Here is a 12695-nt window from a genome sequence, read left to right as displayed (position 1 = left end):
TGAACGATTGGACACCGATGGCCTTTGTAGGTCGTCTTTCTACACTATTTTGCTATTTTCTTCTGCCTTTTTATATTGCAAATATTTCCTGGTACACAAACATATAAGAACATTTTAAAACTACTACAAAAAGGATCTAGCAACACAAAACTCTTAACAAAAATTTATTGAAAGCATAGTGAAACCACGAAACATAAAAAAGTTTAAGCTTAAATGAGTTTTTCTTGAAAAAAATCCTGTTTTACAGTAATAATTTGGTGTATTTTGGTATGTTGTTGCTTTTATTAAATGATATTGAGCACATTAATGTGTGTTGACAGGGAATTTTGACATAAATGACTCTATGTGTTGTGATGGGCTCATGTTATTGTTGAGAAGTGATACTCTCAAACTTACTTCTTAAATAATATGTAAAGCAGTTGTATCAAGTAAAGAACCCAACTAATGAGGTTGGGATCGTTCCCACGAGGAATATAGTTGAGACTTACTTTAATCTATTATTACTACTATTTAGTCAATTATTTCCTTGGAAAGCAAAGACAATAAAAAGGGGTTTTTTTTTACATCTAAATGAATGAAAATAACTAGCTAAATTAAAGGAGACACTAACAGCTTCAAACGAATGAGTTTAATCAATTAATAAAAATAACTAGGGTTTACGCGTTCCCCACAGCTTCATAGCTTCATAATTCTAACTATAACAATTCATTCCTAGTATCTTGCATGCAAAGTGATAAGTTATGTATTTCAAATTCTTGATCCGGCATCTAGAAAATTTCACTCCGTGCCTTGGTCCGGATACGTGTGTTGCTATACTAATCCTTACCTTTACCTTATATTAAACAATGTATTCAATATTTGACTAAGTTATTAACTCGTACCAATCAATACTAGCCTATTAGATAGTATACACTAAATCTATGTTGATACTTCTTTTCCTATTATCTACCTCCTTGGTCCGGCAAGTAGCATTAAGGCGAGTTCTAACGTTATTCATCCATGAAAAAGACTTCTAAGCGAATGAATTATCAATACACGCAAGACACTATTCTAGAATTGTTATTTTAGTTAGGTTTTACCTCATTATTCACCTATGGTTCCCACAACCCTATTTATGGAGTTTAGTTACCCATAGTCATAATCACAATATTCAAATATGTAATATAAAAATTCATGCACTTACTTCAATGAAAAAGAATAAAATCCAGAAGTTAACTTGATTAATAAACAAAAGTCACCAACAATCAATTACTGAAATTAATTGAAGACTAAAGATTCTTCAAAAGTGTAGCAATCATCGCCAAGTCTAATTCACAAAAGATGCTCAAATAACCAAGAGTGTAACCTCAAAATCGAGGTTTTTTGAACTATTTATAAAAAAAATCTAATTAAATAAGGACTCTATTTTCTGGAAATTTGTCGAACGCGGCTTGGTCAATGGACCTAGCGACGGATCGTCGTGGTCACGAAGGGCCATCATGTACTCCGTTGTCCCACACTTGTGCAGTTTCTTCTGTTTCTCTTTTCATCACCCTCAATGGCAGGTATGACGAATCGTCACAGGCACAACAGTCCGTCGGGGGTCTCCATTCCATAACACTTGAACTTCTGAAAATTAGGTACTGGACTACTTCTCTGATCTTCATGACGAATCAGCAGGACGGACCGTCATGGCTACAACGGTTCGTCACACACTCTGTAACCCCACACTTGGTAAGACTTCCCCATCTTCCTTCAGCAGTTGCACTACAATTCCACCTACGGACCGTCACGGGCACGATGAACCGTCACAAACTTTGTAGGTGGTACTTTTCTGTATTTCTTGCTCAAAAACCTCCGCATTCATGTTTTAGACAGATTTCCTGCAAATAAAGAGAAACTTACATAAAAATAAGTATAGAAAGGGTTTTGGACACACTAAACTTAATGAAAAAGCAGTAAAAATACGGTGAAACCACGGTATATCAAGAAGGAGATTACTCATTTCGAGAAATCTTGAACTCTTATATGTGGAAGTTGATTTTTTGTGTTGCTATATGGAAATTCCATGTTGTTATGGTGATTTGAGTTGTAACTCATATTGCTACAAGTTTTTAGTTGTGGGACTGCTAGTATTGAGTCTAGTCTTTCCCTAAAAAATATTTTACTTTCATTTGGGACGAATGTTCCTAACGGGGGGGGGGATAATGTATTACTCCGAAAGTCCATGACCTAATATAGAGCCTCATATGTTGGTATAATGTTTGTAATACTGTTTTAGGACCTAAAATAATGGTTATGAGTCATTTAGGATGTTTTAGAGGCAGCATGTCAAGAAACGTCCAAGACATCTCGAAACTTGCAAAATTGAATTAGTAGAGGTCTCTGTTTTGTGAAGGTTTGGGATTGTCATATGAGGTCTAAAAATTCTAAAAAGACATAATATAGGTAAATTATAGTATATTGGGTCCAAACATCCACTAACCACTAACCAAAGCCCGCCTGAAGGGTCCTATAGGTGGACCCAAACATTTCCTAGCAAGCTCCAAAAGAAGCTTTTGTTAGCCAAGATAAAGAGCTACCCACGCGTTGCGCAGCCAACACAAGGAAGGAAAAAAATTGCCTTGCAAGGTAGGGACTACACGATGTCCACTGCCTCATCCTGGATTTTCAAAAAAAATATTTGAAATTTCCCACACGACGCGCATACACTTCCTTGATTTGTTCGCATCATTTTAAAGTCAATTTAACTTCTCAAAAAGGCCCAAGTAAATGACAGGATTTTGGATAATTTAAGGCACGAATATATATTGGTTTTAGATGAGTTTAAGTCATTTTGAATCGTTCAAATCAGATCCCCAACTCAAAACCTAAAATATCTCACCTCTCTCTATTCAACCTCTATTGAAGAATCTACGGAGCTTTGAGAAGAAAACCAAGTTATCAAATTTTTATCTTAAATTTAGTAGATTAATCTTCATTAAGGTATGAGTTCTTCACTCTTAAGATTCCTTTCCCCAAGAGGTAATTTTAAATTTGATTTGAAAATTAACTAATTCCAAGGGTTTTCTTCTAATAATAAGTTTTCTTCTAAACTTGAAAGTGATGGTTAATTGTGATTACCTAAGGCTTATTTAGTGAAGAACGTTGAGTAATTGATGTTGATTTTGGGAATTCCATGTAGATCATGTCCCTTTCTCCAAATTCCCCAAATTCTTAGATATTTCTTATGGATGGTAATTGATGAATGTATGGATTGTTAGACTTGTCTTAAATATTCAAATTTTTAAATGGATTGCTTAGGGTCATTGATGGATGAAATTTTATTGGTTTAGGGTAAGACCAATGATGATGACTTTGAAAGAGAATTGGTAAGACTTTATGATCTTAAATCTTTACTTCAATTGTGATGGCTGGTATTTTGTGATGAAGTTTAATTGAATCATATCTTATGATTTTGTTAAGGAGGTATTGGTATTCTAATGTTATTAAAATGTCTTGATTATGTGAAGATGTGAGATTAAGTTAATATGTAATGATATAAAGTTGGTTATGAACTACCTATGTGCCTTATCATGACATAATGATGATGATATGCTAATCTCACATATGTGGGTTGTATTGAATGGATATTCTCATGCAAATACAATTGAGATAATGACGATGATATATAAGGGGTTAGTTTTCTATAATCTAATTAAGCTATGATTAATAATAAAGGCTTAACGATATTTCAAAAAAGAACTTTACCTTAGCACCAGATGAACTTGACAATGAGAGGGGTTGACTTCCCATAAAGAATGATTCACCCTATAATTCCACATGAGGTGTTGACCACCCTTGGAGGGACATTCAACCTATGGTTTTTCATGATATGAGGGCTCCAATTATAATGGGCATGTAAAGGGTTCAAGATATATCTCTTAGTTACTTAACTGTCTTTCCTCCATAGGAAGACTAGCTAGTGGATCAACCTAGAAAGCTATGTTAATGTTTTAGTTCTACCTTGGCAAGTCGAGCACCTTCTTTCGGTGTAGGGTTCGTTACAAAGGATTCCATGTTTACCTCACACTTGGTAAGACTTCCTTATCTTCCTTCAGTAGCTACACTACCATGACACCTACGGACCGTCACGGGCACGATGAACCATCACAAGCTCCGTAGGTGGTACTTTTCTGTATTTCTTTCTCAAAAACCTCCGCATTCATCTTTTAGACAGATTTCCTTCAAATAAAGAGAAACATACGTAAAAATTAGTACAAAAAGGCTTTTGCACACACTAAACTTAAGGAAAATGTATTAAAAATACCATGAAACCACGGTATATAAATACCCTCAACTGAAGATTGTTGTTTGTCCTCAAGCGACGCACTATGACTCAATACAAAAGCTATGTACAATAGTATCCATGTTTTATCTTTCGCAATCATTTGGCTATCAATCCCGATCAGTCTCATCATATTTATGCATGTTATAACTATTAGGCTTGAATTATGTGAAATCAGACCATGACACAGACTCCCCATGGACTAACACCTATCCTCTTAAATTTCCCACCGAGGTGCTAATATTTCCGGTACTGCTACTAGTTTCCTTACTTCAAAACAATATCCTCATAATAGCCACCCTGAGTCAAAGTACACAATACCCAAAGTTGGGATAGGTCCATAAAAAGGGTTGTTTACTACATTAGACACCCTCAAATTATGATTTTGGCATAAGATGAGGTGCACATGTCCAAGGAGGGACCAGGGCCAACACATTATTCTCAGAAAAGATCAGTTGAGGTGAAAAAGAAAGGTCTAGTTTAAGCTCAAATCATTTGGATCAAAGAAGGATTAATTTCATTTGGTTTTCTTTTATTTATTATAACAATGGGTTATATTCAACAAGGGCCTATGATCCTCTCCTAATTTTCTATTACAACTTACTTTTAGCAGGACTAACCAGGCAAGTTTTAACTAAGTACAAATAGTGGGCTATTTAAATCTTCCTCACACTCACTTGACATCTCACTACTCTACCAGATTATAAGACACCTAGTTCGAATTTTAGACTTAGGGTCACGCAACGGTGTACTTCTATGTCATTCTTAGATCTACACATTTATCAATTATTATGCCTAGTCATGCATTATTGTCATTTTACCAGGACATGATTTTAGATATCATTCTTCAGAGTTAAACTATGTACACAAGATATAGACATGCCGGTTCAACAGAAAAATAATCAGTCTCTTAGGGAAAAAGACACAGGCAAGAAAACCCCAAAACAGGATAGTGAATTGGCCTACTCAGACATCACCCTAGCACTCACTTTCCATTTACCCCACCCGCAAAAAAAGACAAGAAATTCTCCCTATGTATAAAAAAATTGAGGTACAAGAGTGGTAGGTGAAGCAAACTTGAGGCGCAAAGCGCCGATGATCAGCAAGCTGGTGGGTTCGGTTCCCCGGAACCCACTACCTCTGTAATCTGAACACCCTCAGTAGTGTTCACAGCATCAGCATCATTATCAGCAGTGCCTCCCGCTATCTCCATATTTCTGGAGCTAGATGCCCAAGCAGCTAACTCTACTTCCCTCATCTGACATGCCTCGTCATCAGGAAGTCAGGATATCCTCGCAGCCTCCATCTCACGGCGCTCCTTCTTCGTGATCAAGCATCAACCTCCTTTCGACCCCTACGCCTCTTGGCATGCTCTCGAGGGGGCGGTGATGGAATCTCATAAGTGGCGAATAAAGCCGCCATCACTGTGTGTTCAATAGGCTTTGCAGAAGGGGCCTCAAACTCAGGCACCCTAGCCTCTAAGATCATATCGATGTCTGCACGAAGACTATCGACCGCAGCCTGAAGGGTCAACACATACACCTGAGGGGCTAGCTGGGATAGCACCCGCAACTCAAAAGCATCCAAGCGCTGATGAACCTCAGCAATATTCCGCTCTGTGTGTTGGACCATTCTCTGCTCCAAGCGCTCTTCTACCTCAGCTATAGACCTCGTCATCCAAGGCTTGATGTGATGCAGAAGTGTAGTCATCTGTGCCTCTAATTTCAGGACCCTAGCAAGTGGGACCAGAGCGGGGAAAGAGACTGAGCGAGAGGAGCTTGGGGCAGTGCTACTACTCGGGATAGACTCGACCAGGGTAGTGTCACTGGAAGCCGTTTGCGTAGCCGCGCATGCATGTGCTACCGTATCAGCCATATTGTCACCAAGTTGAGGCAACTCTTGACAGGGCCCACTACGTGGAGCAAATTCATTGGTCTCATCCCTGATGAGGCCGATATAAACAGTGTCCAGCGGGGTCTTAAGCTGATCAACGTTCCATATAGTCACACTTACGGACCTACATAGAGAAAATATCATGCACGGGAAAGGGTTAGTAGTTGTGATCTTAAAAGCCCTCTCGTGCATGACCGCTTTTAGAAGCCAAGCAAAGTCAACCTCAAGCCCGTCTATCATTGCCGCCATCAGTACTACACGATCCCATGTTTCTATATTATCAGCGTCTGTGGGGGGGAAGGTAGTGGAGGACAATCAACCATAAAAACTTCATTGTGAAGGTCAGGTTAGACTTCTTGATGAATCCCTTTGGCTCAGTCACCCAGTCAGCACCCTTTCCATCAACAGACAAGTGCAGGGCCATCCACCACTTGGTGCTCTCTCTCAGCGATGGCTCACGCAGGAATTGGCCATCTTTGACAATTTGCCACCGGTATTCAAACTCGGAGATGAGAGGGGTCTGGTTGGCATCAACATCCTCGCCATATAGATACCGTCAGATGGCAGGCAACGAGATATATACTGAATTCCATGTACTCGGACATGCTCTAGTGGGGCCTGTTTGTCGAGGGCAACCCGCCTATCAATCTGTGATCTGAGAGTAGCAAGGTAAGAGGCGTAGAACTCTCTGACCAACTCTTCACAATAACGTCCCAACGAAAGTGTTGTCCACCCCAGTTGATGTCTTGTGAAAAGATTGTGGATCTCTGGCATAGTTGGGAGACTTCCCATAAGGACCTGCCGCTCTAATGTAAGTGTACGTGTCAGGAATCTTTTGTCATTTAGAATCTTTGCATCAGAATAGACTTGATACTGCCCGTCGACACAACACCGATTGGGACGGTCGGCAACCAGGGTAAGAGCACGAGTCGGTGAACCAGGTGTGGATTCTGAATTGTCAGCCTCATCAGACGAGGCAGACTGTGCAGTGGTGGCAGGTGCAGGGCCCTCAGTAGATCCGGATGCTTCCTCCAACTATGAAACTCCTAAGGAGCTAGACACTCCTTCTACATTTGTAGCTGACCTAGATGGTGTGCCAATCAGTGTGCACTTCTCATCAGACTGAAAGCACTGACTACGCCGGACGCCACCTTTTTGGGTGTGGCTCTGGCAGCACGTGCAACTCGGGATGAGGTTGAAGTGCCTGGGGGCACGTTCTCGGGGTCACGTTTATCATCAGACCCAATGACCAGGCTGGCATACGGGGCGATAGACTTCGATCACCCACGTGTGTAGACTCGATCTTGTTTTGGTGTCGTAATAGATAGTACCTGTAAAGAATGATTATAAGTACTAGAAGGAGAAAACAAGACAAGCAAAACAACACAAAATAAATAAAAGAGTTAAGATGTAATGACAAATCTATAGTAACCATGAAACACGATGGACCAGGTGATGGCTCGTCGTGAGTACGATGGACCTTCATGGGGTCCGTTATGTATTATTTTAAACTATGTTTATATGGAGACCCCTGAAGGAAAGTCTCTGACAAGTATGACGGATAGGCATGACGGACCGTTGTGATTATGACGGTCCATCGTCGATGTCATTCGCAGGACACTTAGAAAAAAGTATGGAGACCCTTAGGAGAGGGATCTCTGACAATCATAACAGTTATTTGGGACGGACCCTCGAGTGTATGACGGTCCATCGTCGATGTCCATCGTGGGACACTTAGAAAAAGTGAGAGACCCTTAGGAAAAGGGTCTCTGACAACCAGATGAGTTTTGCAGGACGGATTGCATGTGTCCATTGGTGGACACTCTGAGAAATATGGATAGTGGGGTGCTAGGGATGTTCAAACAGACCCAATGACGGTCCATCGTGGGTACAACGGTCCGTCATGGGGGTCTCATTCTGTCATTCAGTTACAAAACTGGGGATGTACCATTCATTTCCTATGACCCTAATGGAATTGTTAGTGGTTTAACCTACATTTGTATAACCCAAATAGCTAGTAAACTAGCAATGCTAAAGCACCTATAATTAGAGTTTTAACAAGGAAATTTTAAAGATTCTCAACCTAGGTCAAACAGAATCTGTATTAAAGAATGAACCCATGAATAAGAAATAGGCTAATACTAATTGATACACAAAAGTGCAATGTAAATGGGTAGAAATCAGAGACACATACCTGAGAATTGGAGAAAATCAAGAGAGGAAGTTACTTGGTGATCAAGTAAAGAACCACAGCAGCAGACTCCGACTAGTAGGGATTAGATTTTAGAAATTGGGGAATTTGGGAAAATGATCGGTTGAATAAAATAAATGTAGGAAATTGGAAATTGAAAAGGGAGGGAAATGGGAGGAAGAGGGAAGGAAATAGGTGAAATGAAGCAGGTTGGGTTTTTAAATGTTAAGAATTATTAAAAACCCCAGCCGGGTCGGGTTGGGTACGCTTCATCAATGACGCGACGAGTCCCCGGTGATGGTCCTTCGCTCTTGTGACAGTCCATCATTGGTTCGTTGTGTGTGCCCTAGTTTTGAAAATAACAGAAAAACGTACCTGGAACGAAGGATTCATATGACGGTCCGTCGTGGTCATGAAGGGCCGTCGATGTATCCGTCAGTAACTGCTGCAGAGTTATTTTCTGCAGAATTTCCTGGTGATGTGCCTGCAAATTTAAAATCCATTAGTAGAAAATGCTATCATTACTAAAAAGAAAAAACTATAAGTATTGGGTTTCCTCCAAACAAGCGCCTAATTTAACGCCGCGACACAACTGAGAACACTTTATTATTCAGCCTTCATCAAGATTATATGCCTCTATCACTTCATTCACCGATGTAATATGCACAAAATAGAGTTATATTGGTTCTCCATTAACCTTAAACCACACTCCTTCCTTGGTTTCTAACTCAACTGCTCCATGAGGAAATAATTGGGTAATCAAGTAAAGGCCAATCCATTTGGACTTCAGCTTGCCTGGAAGCCAACGCAACCTAGAACTGTCTAAAAGCACCAAATCCCCAACCATAAACTCTCGTTTTTCACTTTTCAAGTCATTATCCTTCTTTATATTTTCTTTGTAAGATACATCGAATACCGATTGGAGCTCACCACTCTGCCTCATCGACCTACAAATGTTGAAGGTTGCTTCTTTATTGTTCAACAAAATTTCATCTCCCCCTTTTCCATATCAACTAAGGCTCTACCCGTAGCAAAAAATTGCCTCCCAAGAGTAATAGGCACTTCAAAATTGACTTCACAATAAAGAATATCAAAATCTGCCAGAAATATGAACGACTCCACTTTTACTAGCACATCAGTGAGTAGCCCTATAGGCCTTTTCACTATTCGATCAGACATCAGCAGCCGCATCGCAGTGGTCTTTGGGTCACCCAAACTCAACTTCTTGTAAATCGAGAGGGCATGAGATTTATGCTTGCCCCCATATCACATAATGCTTTCGCAAAATTTAATGACCCGACTGTATAAGAAATAGTGAACGCACCCAGATCTTCTTTCTTTTGTACGAGATATCTTGTAGCAACAGCACTACAATGTTGCTCTCTATCATCATCCTTTAAAGTGATCGATATTGTCTTTGTAACCAGATCTTTCATAAACTTGGCATAACCGGGCATTTGTTCTAGAGCTTCTACCAAAGGGACATTGATATAAAGCTGTTTCAACATTGTTATAAACGCCGATATTTACCATCCTTGGTCTTTTTCACTAATCTTTGAGGAAGGGGGGGGGCTAGGCATGGGAATTACCCTTATAAGGAATCCTGCATCTTCTCTAGTGCTATCTTCACCACTACCCTCTACCACCTTAACATTATCTTTTTCCATCTTTGCCTCATTAGACAGCATAGATGGGTCAATGGTTTGCTTACCACCCTGAGTAGTGATTGCCATAAAATGTGCAACATTTTTCGAATTTTGGACAGTGTTGCTAGGAAGAGTGCCTGATTGACATGTGTTTACTGTCCCAGATAATTGGGCCATTTGCAACTCGATCTGCTTAATCGATATTGCATGCGTATCAAATTTTTGCCCAATACCCGCTCAATCACTCCTTAACTCTATAATGTGCTCGTCATTAGCATCGAACCTCCTCATTATCTTGGGCAACATATACTCAAATCACACCATTCTATCTCCACCATCCCTAGGAGTAACTTTACAATTTTGAGGAGGGACATAGGACGCATTCCTATCATTTCTTTTACCTTAGTTACACCTGTTCAAGTTGTTGTCGTGGTTGTAGTTTCCATCTCATATATAATGACTCTCACGATTATAGTTACCATAGATCAAACCTTGGTTCCTTTGACCTTGGTGCCAATTATCCTGAGGTTATCCTTGGGCACTCGTCTGAAAACACCCAGTCTGCTCATTTAGTGCATAGGAATCCTTTGTATAATAGCATTTATCATTTGGTGGTGGTGGTTTAGTTAAGTACTTAACTGCATTTATCTTTTCTGCACCCCTAGTGACATGTTTTAATACCAACCCAAGCTCAGTTTTCATCTGAACCATCTCTTCGTAAATCTCATCTATGGCCGGGTTATTAGTGGATTGTACTGTGAAGGTATTTCTCCCTGTATCTGACTTCCTAGTACTCCAAGCTTTATTGTTTCGGGAGATTTTCTCTAACTTTTTAGCAATCTTTGCATAAGGGCACTCCCCATAAGAACCACCCGCTATAGTATCCAACACCGCTTTATTATTATCATCCTGTCCCTGATAAAAGTATTCCTTCAGTGACTCATCATCTATCCGGTGATTGGGGAATTTTCTAAAAAACGAGGTGAATCTATCCCAAGAACTACTAACTGACTCTCCTGGTAGTCACACAAAGTTGTTCACTCTATCTTTGTGGTTTAGTTTCTTGGAGACCTGGTAGTAGCGTGCTAAGAAAACGTCCCTTAGTTGTTTCCAAGTGAAAATTGAGTTGTAAAGGAACTCAGTGAACCAAATAGCTGCCTCTCCTGTCAGTGAGAGTGGAAACACTCTTAGCCCTATTACATCCAAGTCCAAGTCAGGACTCCCTACACAGCTTTTACACACTGCCCTTACCTTAGCTATAAAGGCATGTGGATCCTCAGAAGGTAGCCCTAAAAACAAACATCAAGTAGTTAGAATTTGCATCAGGCTACTAGTTACCACAAAGGTGTGGCCTTGTGGTAGAGGGGGCAAGACAAGCGGCCCATCGGAGTCTTCTATATTTTCGTAGCTTCTATAGTATTCTTGGGGACATGGAGAGGTCTTCTGTCCCCTCTGTTGATTCTCACCCGGAGCATCGGGTAACAACTGACCATGAACATCAACCTGAGCTGGGATGTTCCGGTTTAGATCATCAGCATTAATACCCAAGTTTTGATTCATGTTGCATAGTGTACGCTCTAATTCGTGATCGTAGGGAAACAAGGGTTCTCTTCCTCTCCGTGTATTTGACATAAAGAAAATATTGACTAAAGTATAGTAATAACTGTAAGTTAATCTAAAAGCTACTTTCCCCGGCAACGGCGCCAAAATTTGATACGCTCAAACTTACTTCTCAAAAAAAATATAAAGCGGTCGTATCAAGTAAAGAACCTAACAAATGAGATTCAGATCATTCCCACGAGGAAAAATAGTTCATACTTAACTTCAATCTATTATTACTACTATTTAGTCAATTATTTCCTTGGAAAGCAAAGACAATAAAAAGGGGTTTTTTTTACTTCAAATTAAATGAATGAAGATAACTATCTAAATTAAAGGAGACACTTACAACTTCAAATGATGGATTTTAATAAATTAATAAAAGTAACTAGGGTTTACGTGTTCCCCAAAAGTTCATAACTTGATAATTCTTACTATAACAATTCATTCCTAGTATCTTGCATGAAAAGTGATAAGTTATGTATTTCTAAATCCTTCGACCGGCATCTAGAAATTTCACTCCGCACCTTGGTCTAGCTACATGTTGCTATACTAACCATACCTTTACCTCATATTTAGCATTGTATCAATACTTGACTAGTTATTACCTCGTACCAACCAATACTAGCCTATTAGATAGTATACACTAAATCTATGTTGATACTTCTTTTCCTATTATCTACCTCCTTGGTCCGACAAGTACAATTAAGGCAAGTTCTAACGTTGTCCATCCGTTAAATAGACTTCTAAGCAAATGAATTATCAGTACATGCAAGACACTATTCTAGAATTGTTATTTTAGTTAGGTTTTACCTCATTATTCACAAATGGTTCCCACAACCCTAGTTATGGAGTTTAGTTACCCATAGTAATAATCATAATATTCAAATATGTAATATAAGAATTCATGTACTTACTTCAATGAGAAAGAATAAAATCCAGAACATCACTTTATTAATCCACAAAAGTCACCAACAATCAATTACAGAAATTAATTGAAGACTAAAGATTCTCCAAAAGTGTATCAGTCATCAACAAGTCTAATCCACAAAAGAAGCTC

This window comes from Solanum lycopersicum, chromosome 7 (assembly GCF_036512215.1).
Source record: "Solanum lycopersicum chromosome 7, SLM_r2.1".
In the NCBI taxonomy this organism is placed as follows: Eukaryota; Viridiplantae; Streptophyta; class Magnoliopsida; order Solanales; family Solanaceae; genus Solanum; species Solanum lycopersicum.
Note: the sequence above shows the minus strand (reverse complement) of the source record.